Here is a 10904-nt window from a genome sequence, read left to right on the forward strand (position 1 = left end):
GAGCCGCGCGCCCATCAATCAGCTCCGCGGCTGCCAGTGCTCGGGCGGCTCCCTGCGCCCGCCGGCGGCGCGGGCGGCTGCCACTGCCAGTGCAGCGCCGGCTCCGGGGCGCGGGCACTGGCCTCGCTGCTCCCGGGCTCGGCCCCGGCTCGGTAAACAAAGTGCAATATCCTTCCGCGGCCCAGGGCTGGGGAGTGAGGTCACTAGTGGCGGGGAGGGAGGGTCTCGGCGGCGCGAAAACTACCCACGGGTGTGCCCCATAGCAGCTCCGGCAGTTACTAGTGTACTTCATACCGACTTCAGCTTCCCGGCGCTTTTTTCCAGAAAGCCAGGCATCCTGCGAGCATCAGGCCACCGCTGCTCAGATGTTGCAGTGAGCCGGCAGCTTTCTCTGTTGGTGAAGAAAGTGCCTGCGGTGCTGCAGGGGGGTTGCAAAAATTAGTTTCATTATTTTTTTCCCCAACACCCACCTCCCCATTTAAAAAGAAACTGATTGCTTAATTTTAGTTGGCCTTCCCTTCCTCCTGCCGCTGCACCTCGGGCCCAGGGCTTCCAGTATTTTCGGCAGACCGGCTGAAGGCACCTTCTGACCCAGACCAAATTTAATCATTCATTCTTCCTTTTCCAGGGCAGTCCCCTGAGTGAAACAGACACCCTGCGCCCACACCTACCTCACTGCAGGCGCTCCTGGCTGCAGGGTCCTCCTCTCTTAGCGCACCCCACCCCAACACACGTGCACCGCAAATGCATTCAACACCGAGAATCGGGTCGGGCTGCTGTTTCGTGTGTCTCCATCTCCAGCCCTGGATTATTCTCAGCTTTCTCGGGAGGGTCCAGTTCCCTGGTTTGGACACACCAGATACAGGGCCTGACTCAGGGAGAGGCTTGAAACTCCAGGCCTGACTCTAATGTTATCCTGGTAAATCAGAAGCAACCGGATTGGGGGGTGAACTAAACTAAAATAAAAATAATAGCCAAGGGACTGGGAAAGGGGAGTTGGGAAGGCCCTCCAGCTCCCTGAGTTTTTATGTGCATACATGCCTATTTTCTAGTGGGTGGGGGGAGGGGGACCACTTCATTTATTTATTGCCCACCGAAGGACGCTGTTGACTAAACAGGAGGGCTATTTATAATTATGCCCAGTCCTGCACATTTGTAACTTATAAATATGCGCAACAAGTTACTCTAGTGATAAGAGGTTCCTGGGAAGTTGGCCAGAAAGGACACGGGAGGACCCAGCATTTGAAGAAAAGGTCAAACAGTGGCCTCATCTCCTGGCCCATCTCTTCATCCTACTCCTGACAAACATGCCTAGGCCCCCAGGCGTCTGTCCCCTTAGGTTGTCACTGGGACTGCTGAGCAGGGTCCCTTAATCCAGTCTTGTTCCGTGAAGGCACCTGTGGTCGCCTTCTTGTCTCACGAGCAGACCCTAAGGCAGCTTCTGCTGCCGGATGAGAAAGACCCAGCCCTGCTGTCTTCAGTGGCCACAGGTAGTGCTTTGTAACCGGGGCTGGGAGACCTGGTTCCAGCCCTGACTGTGCCCCTGACTTCACGTTGAGTCAACACATTTCTTCCCCTCCTCCTGTCTCCATTTCTTCAACTGTGAAATAAGAAGTATAATACTCACCCTTCTCAGCTCATGTGATTGCTTTAGAATTACACTGGTAATTCCAGGAAATCTATGAAGGTTTACTATAAGCCGGGCTCAGTGCTGGGTGTTAAGGACCCAAGTATAAGATTTAGTCTCTGCCACCCAAGAGCTCAGCTTCCAGTCCAGAGAAAAACAAGAAATACTTAATCTCATTGTGTAACAACGTGGCAATTAGAATTTCAGGGCATCAAGGGAACAGAGAAATAAGAAACAACTTCTCTTGGACTTCAGGGAGTTTTCCCAGGAAATGTTATTTTTTAAAAAAATCTTGAATTAATCCAAATATCGACTGAAACCTACTAGGCACCAGACACTGGGTGTAGAGATACAATGATTTAAAAAATATATTTGTCTTTGTGGATCTTGAAAAAGTTCTATGAGTCATAAGAGAAGATGAATAAGAGATTGCCGCTGGCATTTCAGCTGGGGAGAAAGACTGTGCAGAAGCGAAGCAGGGGGATGTTCTGAAATTTCTAGTAACTCACCCCGGCCCCAGCGTTGTCAACTTGGGAACAGTGGCAGGCACGTGGCTGGCAATGTGTATTGGGGTTAGAATGGGGAGGGGCTGAAAGATCAGCTCGAAACCATGATCTTAGTCGTAGAGGAGAAATAGAGTCAAGATTGCCGTGAAATGGGGAGGTGGCACAATGGGATTGAGGTTTTAGAAAGGTCACGTGGGAAAGTCACATGGAATAAGCACCAGGGGGCTTCCAAGGAAAAGAGAGAGAGAGTGGCCGGGAGAGATCAAGAAAAGTATAAACTTAGGGTGATGCGTGCCACAGGTGACTGATAGTGTATTTATCACTTCTGATGAAATTACACAGTGCCGCTGACCTGCCCGTTCTCCAAGGCCAAACTCATGACCGTTGGGAGCTATTGCTGTGCAAAATAAATTAGATAATTTATACCGAGTGCCTCAATATCTCAATATTTGTGCATATCGACAGTAATTCTCAGGTTTAAAAAAAATAAAACATCTGGCAGGAAGCTCTGGGTGGCGATCTTCATTCGTTCACTTTTTAGCTACATGACCTTCGATGAATTTAGAATATCTGAATTATAAAGTGGAATTATAATCTAAATTTTACCTAACACATAAAAATTACAGCAGATGTGTGTAAGGCAACTAACATAATGTCTTGCACATTATAAACAAATGCTTACTATTATTATTGGAATGCATCCACAGAAAGCAATCCAACATGCAACAAGACTAATAGAGAAAATGCTACAGTATCAATACAATGTGTGGGAATTGTTAAACATACAGCGGTAGTAATGGTTCAACACAGTATGTAGCTCTGATGAAATATGTGCGAATTAAAACAAGGACTATATAGTTACAGGGAAACATTTACGCCAGTCCACTCTGTGGGACTGGCACATCCGGCTGCCTGCTGCGAGTGCTCTCCAGACCGCTCTCTGTCTGGAAGTGCATTCAGCTGCCCCTTCGTTCACGCCATTGTCTTTAGTTCATTAATTTAGAAAACATACCACAGGTGCCTGCTAAGTGCGAAGCCCTAAACTCAGTACCGTTTGTTGATTGAATAAAGGGTTTTTGAGAACAACTTCTAAGACGACCACCTCACTTAAAAGGTGATCTGTGCCATATAGGCGATGACATTCATCTTTCTTAAACAACCCTTACAGAAAGCCAAACCGAGGCTCAACACCCGGTGACAAACTTCCCGGGCAGACTGTAGAGAACGCGACCTCGTGCTGACGCACCGGCTGCAGACGGCATGACTCCAGAGCCCCTCGTTGGCTTTGAGGCCTCAGTGAATGGGGCCCCTCCCCTGGAGCTGTGCGGAGCCCGGTGCTCTCGGCCATGCACGGGACTGGACGGACCCAGGCAGGCACGCAGGCCGGAGTGCACGCACTGCCCAGCGGCTTCCTCTCTCGCTCTCCCCAGTTACAGGCCCAGCATCGGCCCACCGCCCCGTGGACTCCAGTTGTCCCCTGCTCTACACCCACTGGGAACCCTCCCACAGCAGTGGTTTCTTTTCTCATTTCTTAGACAGCACACATGCGGACGGCCGTTGTTTATGTACAAGGGGACTCCTAGCACCACCTATTAAAAGGTGCTTGTTTGCTTGCTTTAGCACGGCCAGGTAGGAGGTGGGTTTTCCTCTTTGGATAAATGGTCCCCTGGGAAAAGTCCAGTGTGTGACTACGGAAGACATCAGCTTGTCGGAACCCTTTTTTCCCAGGCCCTGGTCTTGTGCCTCCGCTTCCCACACGGGAAGACAGTTGTGGAGCGCCTGCTCACCGGTGAGATGAATGCAGCGGAAACTCGGTTGGTGCTCTTACAGCAGAGGGGAGGGGGAGCCCCAGCATACGGGACATTTCTGGGTACCGTAAGCTGTCTACCATCCTGTTACCTGTTGCTGAGCAGCTAACGGAAGTGAAAACAGGTAAAGAGAGAACCGGCTGGTCCAGGAAGTGCTACCAGGTGACATGTTGCTGTGAAAACCGATGCAGCTGGAAAGGTGTTGTGGGGCCCCTGGCGTGGGTTCCGTGCCCGGCGCATGGAAAGAGTGCCAGCGAGAAGGCAGCCCGGGCTCCAGATCCCACAGCCCTCTGTCTCACCAGCGTTAGGGCTGCGAAGGGCTCTTACCGCCCCTTTGTGGAAGGGGAACAATGATACCTTCCCTCCAAAAGGAATCGGCTACATTGAATGATCACTTACGTCCCCCTCCAGCTTCTGAGGTCCAACTTTCGGCATGGGAAAGTGAGCTGGCCACCAGCAGACCAGTGGCCGAACAATGATGCATTGAGTTTTCCTTCCATCCATGCCCACTTCGGCCAATTAGGAACATGGCCTTGGACAGCCCTGGTTGCTCAGATTAAGGTTTATAAGCATTAATATGTGCACCAGGCTTGCCAATTGACAAAGCACCCTTATGTATTTTGTCCCATTTAGCCCTCACAGAAGCCCCATGGGGGAGGTCCCTGTAGTAGCCTCAGTGGCAGAGACTGTGTCTCCAGGGACTTGGATTGCTGACTCAGGGGCCCAGAACCTGACACCCGTCACAGCAAAGCCCGCCTCATTTTATGGCACCGCCCTTCTTCCCCCCCCCACCCCGCCTTCCCCCGCCCCTGTCCTCGCCTCTTTGTCCCCTTTCCTCTCCTCCCTCTCTCTCCTCTCTGATTCTTCTGTGTCCAAATACCGTTCTAAATTTGAAACAATTTGGGGGTGATGCCTGCACTGGGGCTCCCTACATAGAATTCCGTTTGATCAAGACGATGCCAGTTGCAAGCCGGAACAGCACGTGTGAGCACAAAGGTGAGAGCGACAGAAGGATGCTTTCCAACGTGTGAGCCCCGGATCCCCGGGTGGGCTTAGAGCTCAGCCCATGCGAGGGCATGGAGACTCAGCCGTACGTGCAGCCGTCTTCTCGTACCGATGGAACAGAATGCATGTCATCCGTATCCTTACAACTCACTTCCAAGTACATGTAACAGCATGCTCTTGCATGCTCTCTTGGTTAATAAAATACAAACCTGTAAACAAATAACTGACTTCATAATTTTTTCCCAGTGAGGCAATTAAAAGTATGCCTACCTATCATTGCTTTCGCTCAGGACAATACGATATTTTATACCCTTCAAACTGGGTGTCAGTACTCAGAAAGGGTGAGGCTTCCTAGCTCAGTTTTTCTGATTTTTCCTTTCAGACCAGGCTCCAATGGCCGGCCTGGACCCTCTCATTCCCCAGAGGAAGGGAGAAAAGAAAAGAGGAAATATTTAACATTTTTTCTGCATTTAGTTTGCGAGAAACAGTTTGCAAACAATATCTCCCTCACCCTCTTCACTGTCAGAGTGAACATAGGCGAGACGGCCTCCCTTTCCAGGTAAGACAAACCAAGCTGCGGCAAAAGTGAGTTTGTTCTGTGGACCAGAACAGGTAAGGAAAGTATTCAAACTCAGATGAGTTTTGAATACTGCCTGTAACTTTTTTATGCCACTGTAACTCTACATCAGCCCCCTTGGCTGAGTTCTTGTGAAAAGACAGCATATGAGTCTGCGGGGGTAGCCCTAACAAAATACCACGGCATCAGTGACAGAAATGCGTGGTCTCACAGTTCTGGAGGCTGGGGGTCAAGGTGTGTGCTTCTCCTGAAGCCTTTCTCCTTGCTTTGCCGATGGCCCCCTGCTCACTGTGTCCCCGTGTGGTCTTTTCCTATCATGTGCACCCTCCTGGCGTCTCTTCCTCTTAGAAGGGCACCAGTCCTTGCATTAGGGACCCACCCTCATGACCTCATTTAACCTTAACTACCTCCTTCAAAGACCCGCCTTCAAATATAGCCACACTGCAGCTGAGGCTTCAGTATCTGAATCTGGGAGGCCGAGGAAACACAACTAAGCTTGTCATAGACAGTACCGCGCTCTGGGGCTCTGTGACAGCGAACACTGCAGAGCCTACAAAGACCGTGTCTCTGCCCTCAGAATGTGTTGTGGACTTGAAGCACGCAAGATGTACATCGGGCAACTGCAGAAGCTACCATTATAAACTATAAATTAAATAAAGGAATAAAGGCCAAGGTTTGGGTTGCCATTTCCTTTTTAGAGTAGTCCTTTGCAGACAGTAGGGGACATATACACACACCTCAAATAGTGTTTGGAAGTTCTAGAGGAAAAAAAAAAAAGAATCTTTCCAGCCAGGACATGAATGAGCTGACCTTGAAGTCTGAGCAGAATGCCCGCAAGTCGAGATAAAAAGGTGTTTCTAAGAGAAGCCCTTGACTGGGCCAAGTTCTTGAGGCAAGAAGTCACAGCCCTGATGGGACAAGAAACAGCAGTCCATGGAGCTGAGTTCAAAGCAGAGGCTAAAAGGATGATGGGCCAGACTGTTGTCAGGCCCTGGGGGGATAGGAATACTGAGTTAAAATCCTGGGACTTGACGTCATTGGTCAGATCTTCACTGAAAGATTTTTATTGGCCAGAAATCTCCTGTTGTAGTAGGAAAAAAAATGCCCTGGACTAGGGGGTGAGCTAGTTGCATTTCTTCTTCCTTTAATATACTTGTATTAGTTATCTGGTGCTGCATAACAAAAATCCACCCCCCTGCCCTGCCCTGCCCAAGCTTCTACTCCGAAGATCATTCAAACAGCCACTGGCAGGACTCGGGTCCTTGGTGGTTGCTGGACTAGGGTTCTCATGTTCCCTCTGGATGCTGGCTGGAGGCCTCCCTCCACGTCTAGCGACAGGAGCCTCTCCCTACAGCAGTGCACAGCATGGCAGCTTGAGTCCTTGGAGCACACGCGAGAGAGGGCGAGCCGGAGGGAAGTCAGTCGTTTACAGCCAACCCCCAGAAGAGACATTCCACACCACTTTGCCGCACTTGACTCATCAGAAGCAAGCCGCCAGGCCCTTTCAGACCCCAGAGGAGAGGATTACCCAGGGTTTGAATTCCAGGAGGCAGCGATCACTGGGAGCCCTCTCAGAGGTGGTCTGCCCTGGCTTATCAGAATCTTGGGCTGGAAATTATTATGATCGACAGGAAGAGACAGAAACTAAAAGCTGTCGAGCGATGCTGAGAAAGTCAACATCCTGCTGATCCTTTTCAAGGAGTCCTTGCTTGGCGTGGTATCGTATGGCTAGGCAATGAGTTATCTCAGTCTCTCTGCACCCAGCACCTTCATCTACCTGAAGACACCCAGCCGTTTTCCTGGACTCTAAGAGCGGGCAGAGAACTCCGCAGTCCGAAGACATGGAGGCCCATGAGACCAAGGGCCATGCTTTATTTCTCTGTGCACACGATGCCAGCGTGGGGATGAGCGCCCGGTGGTTGTTATCACTGTTTTCTGCATAAATCAGTCTACGAGTGGCGTTCTCTTGGAAGCCTGGCACTGTGGGAAGAGGCTGGGCTCTGGAGCAGGGCAGAGAGAGATCAGGGGCTGGCCCACCTTTGACTGTGCCTGTGCCCATCATGCCCACCCAGGACCCTCAGTCTCTGCTGGAGCGAAGGGGCTGCATCTTGTCATTCTGTCTTCAAATACCTCCTGGATGTGATTATTTTTAAGTCCACATTGCACAGCTCAAATGATTCCATTGTGCTCTGAAAAATCTTCTTAATTGAATGTTCTCTTTGTCAACCCAATAAACTGCTAGTTTTGCAATAAGATTCCCCTGGCACCTTTCCTGGGAGATTTAGTGTGAGAAATTCACTCACATAACCACAAATATAGTAACAACTGCCTGTCAATTAGCTCGGTTCCATCGCTGGATCAGCTGCAACGCTTCACGCACCGTGCTATGCACTGGCGGAGCGCAGTGGATCACGCAGAGACTCACGATAGGACGACAGAAGCCTCTCCTACACCGCCCTGTTTTCTTATCTGAGATTTTTCTTTCTCTTTCTTCCCGTATTTTCACTTGGGCCATAAAGCACCAAGATTTTCTTACACACATGAAGTAAATACAGCAGAGAGATATATGCCCCGGTTAAAAGTGGCCACGCATTTTTGACACTCCTCCCATCCACAGATGGGGGTCCGTTCCCCTCCCCTCGAATAGGGACTGGTCCGTCTGGGACTGTTTGGACCAATAGCTGTGACATATGGCCAGTTGCAGGCCTTGCCATTGAGAGGACTGGAAGCTTCCGGCTTAGGTTTTCCAGGCTCTGAGCTGCCACGCAATTAGTCCAGTCAACTACCTTGATGGGAAAACCAGACGCAAAGGCCTCCGGACCACGTGGAAAGGGAGAGGGGCCTGGTGCAGCCGCGCCTCCCAGTGAAACCTTCCCAAGGCTCCAGGCAGGAGAAGGAAGCCATCTGGATCCCTCCACGCCAGGCCAATGGCCAACAGAATACCACTGTATTCTGTTGAGTGTCTCCAGTTCTGCCGTCTGTCCAAATTCCTGTCCCACAAAATCACGATGGAATAAAGTGATGGTGGTTTTATATCATTAAATATCAGGTTTGTGTTTTCCTCAGTAACAGAAAGCTGGAGCAATGTGACCTGGTTGTCTTAGTCGATGTTCTAAGCACATTCCTCTAGAAAGTGTGACCCAAAGGAGTAAAACGTTTCTGCAGCAAGATGACAGTAATGCACACAGGTTAAGGGAACCTCAGGTTCCAGGGTAAGGTCCCCTTTCCTGATGGGCCCAGCGCCATTGGACAATGACTTCATGATGCATTTTTCCTGGCTGATCTGTTCGTGGCTAATCTGACCATGGTGTCCGTGAGTGGGAGCTTGCTGAGGCCAGGGACCACATCTCCTCTCTCCCTGCTGCACACTTGTCACAGGGATGGGTACATATGCCTCCTGAGAAGATGCAAACCCATTAAAAAAACAGTGATCAGCCCTGGCTGGTGTAACTCAGTGGATTGAGTGCGGGCTGCGAACCAAAGCATCACAGGTTCAATTCCCAGTCAGGGCACATGCCTGGGTTGCAGGCCACAGCCTCCAGCAACCGCACATTGATGTTTCTCTTTCTTTCTTTCTCCCTCCCTTCCCTCTCTAAAAATAAATAAATAAAATATTTTTAAAAATCTTTAAGAACCTGTTTTCATTGAGGTAAAGAATGGTTAGTGTATTGAAAAGAAAAGAAAAGAAAAGAAAAGAAAAGAAAAGAAAAGAAAAGAAAAGAAAAGAAAAGAAAAGAAAAGAAAAAAGAAAAGAAAAGAAAAGAACAGAAAAGAAAAGAAAAGAAAAGAAAAGAAAAGAAAAGAAAAGAAAAGAAAAGAAAAGAAAAGAAAAGAAAAGAAAAGAAAAGAAAAGAAGAAAAGAATGATCGCATTTTTGTCCGAAGCTTTTAGAATGTATTCAGCCCTGGGAAGAGCCCTGGCTGCTGTTCAGGGCCACTCGTGTCTGCTCTTGCTGGGCCCCTGATTTATCAGGTGCCTGTGAGCAAGCTACTGGCTCTCACTGGACCGTGGCTGTCTCACGAGTAAAACAAGGACATTAGATCAGATGACACTCAAGACCCTTCCACCTCTGACACTCGGTATTCAAATGAGGAGTGTGTATGTTCACTCGTTTTGGCGAACGCCGGTAGCCCAGCTGCCATATGGGACTTTGCCAGGACATGGAAGGCGACGTGTGTTTCTCTGAGAATGAAGATAGTGGGTTCCTGTCTTCAGGCACCTGCACGCCAGGGAGCACCTGCAGATGGGAGGAGGGCTGCTTTCTCCTAGTTCTATGAGTCTGGGATGTCACAGCAAACGATTTCCTGTGGCGATGGGCTCAGTAGTGGCCCTGGGCACTGGGAGAGGTGAGTTGCTGGGAGAGGACTCCTAGAATCCCTTTCTCGATTTTCTAAAAACGCTGATGCTGTAGCGACAACTAATATTTCTTAGTGGTTATAAATATGGCCGGATCTCCTGCCACACTGCACAATGCATTGTATTCTCTCCTCCCTGACGCTCAGGCTCTGAACTGTTGGAATACCCTTCTCGCCTCCATAATTCTTGCCAAGATTCATCTTGGGCACCTGATCTTTCAGGAGCTTTTGATATATGGTGCACAGTTCTATCTTAGCCAAGCCAAATTTTATTGAAAGGATCTCTTCGTATTTCTAGTTTCTGCTTGTTCGTTGAAAGCATGAATTGTGTCTTACTCACGGTGGCATACAGAAGGCTTAAAGAGTGCCTGCCCATCATCAGTGACTGAACCAACTCTTGCTGTGGTACCATTTATAAAGGTTGTTCATTATTACCCATGGCCAATAATTGAACTGTGTGTGGTTCAGAAAGGAAAGTGACAGTCTTAAGATTATCCAGCCACAGGGGCCCACACACTAGAGGCTTGCTATTACCCTTCCCCATGTCCTGAGAGCATGAGATATCTCTCCCTGATGGCAGGGAGAGAGCTCAAGGCCTGGACCCCGCCCCTGGATACATATCTTTTGTTGTCCATGTCTGGGAAATGCCCCAGGATTCCCTGCTGCATTACCCTGGGAGACTATTGCTCAACCCCAGCAGCTGTTGTGGAGAAGCAGAAAAAGCAGACATTCGGAATGTATCATCTGTGCAATGCAACACTGAGCTTAAGATCACTAATGAGCAAGAACTCTTTTACTGTGCAGTCTACCTCCAGTGAGGTCTAGCTCTTACTTTTCAGTGGGCGTAACAGGAAGCACTGGTGTAAAAAAAAATAAAACGTATATAGATTACTAATACTGTTGCTATATAAAACAATAGTTGGCCAAGATGGTGAAGATATGATTCAGCCCTTGTTCACCAAGTTGCTAAATATTATTCAGCCCGCGGAGTCACCATATGGTATCGCTGAGTTTCCTTGGGAGGCT

This window comes from Phyllostomus hastatus, unplaced genomic scaffold (assembly GCF_019186645.2).
Source record: "Phyllostomus hastatus isolate PE091 unplaced genomic scaffold, TTU_PhHast_1.1 phas_contig_402, whole genome shotgun sequence".
NCBI classification, from domain to species: domain Eukaryota; kingdom Metazoa; phylum Chordata; class Mammalia; order Chiroptera; family Phyllostomidae; genus Phyllostomus; species Phyllostomus hastatus.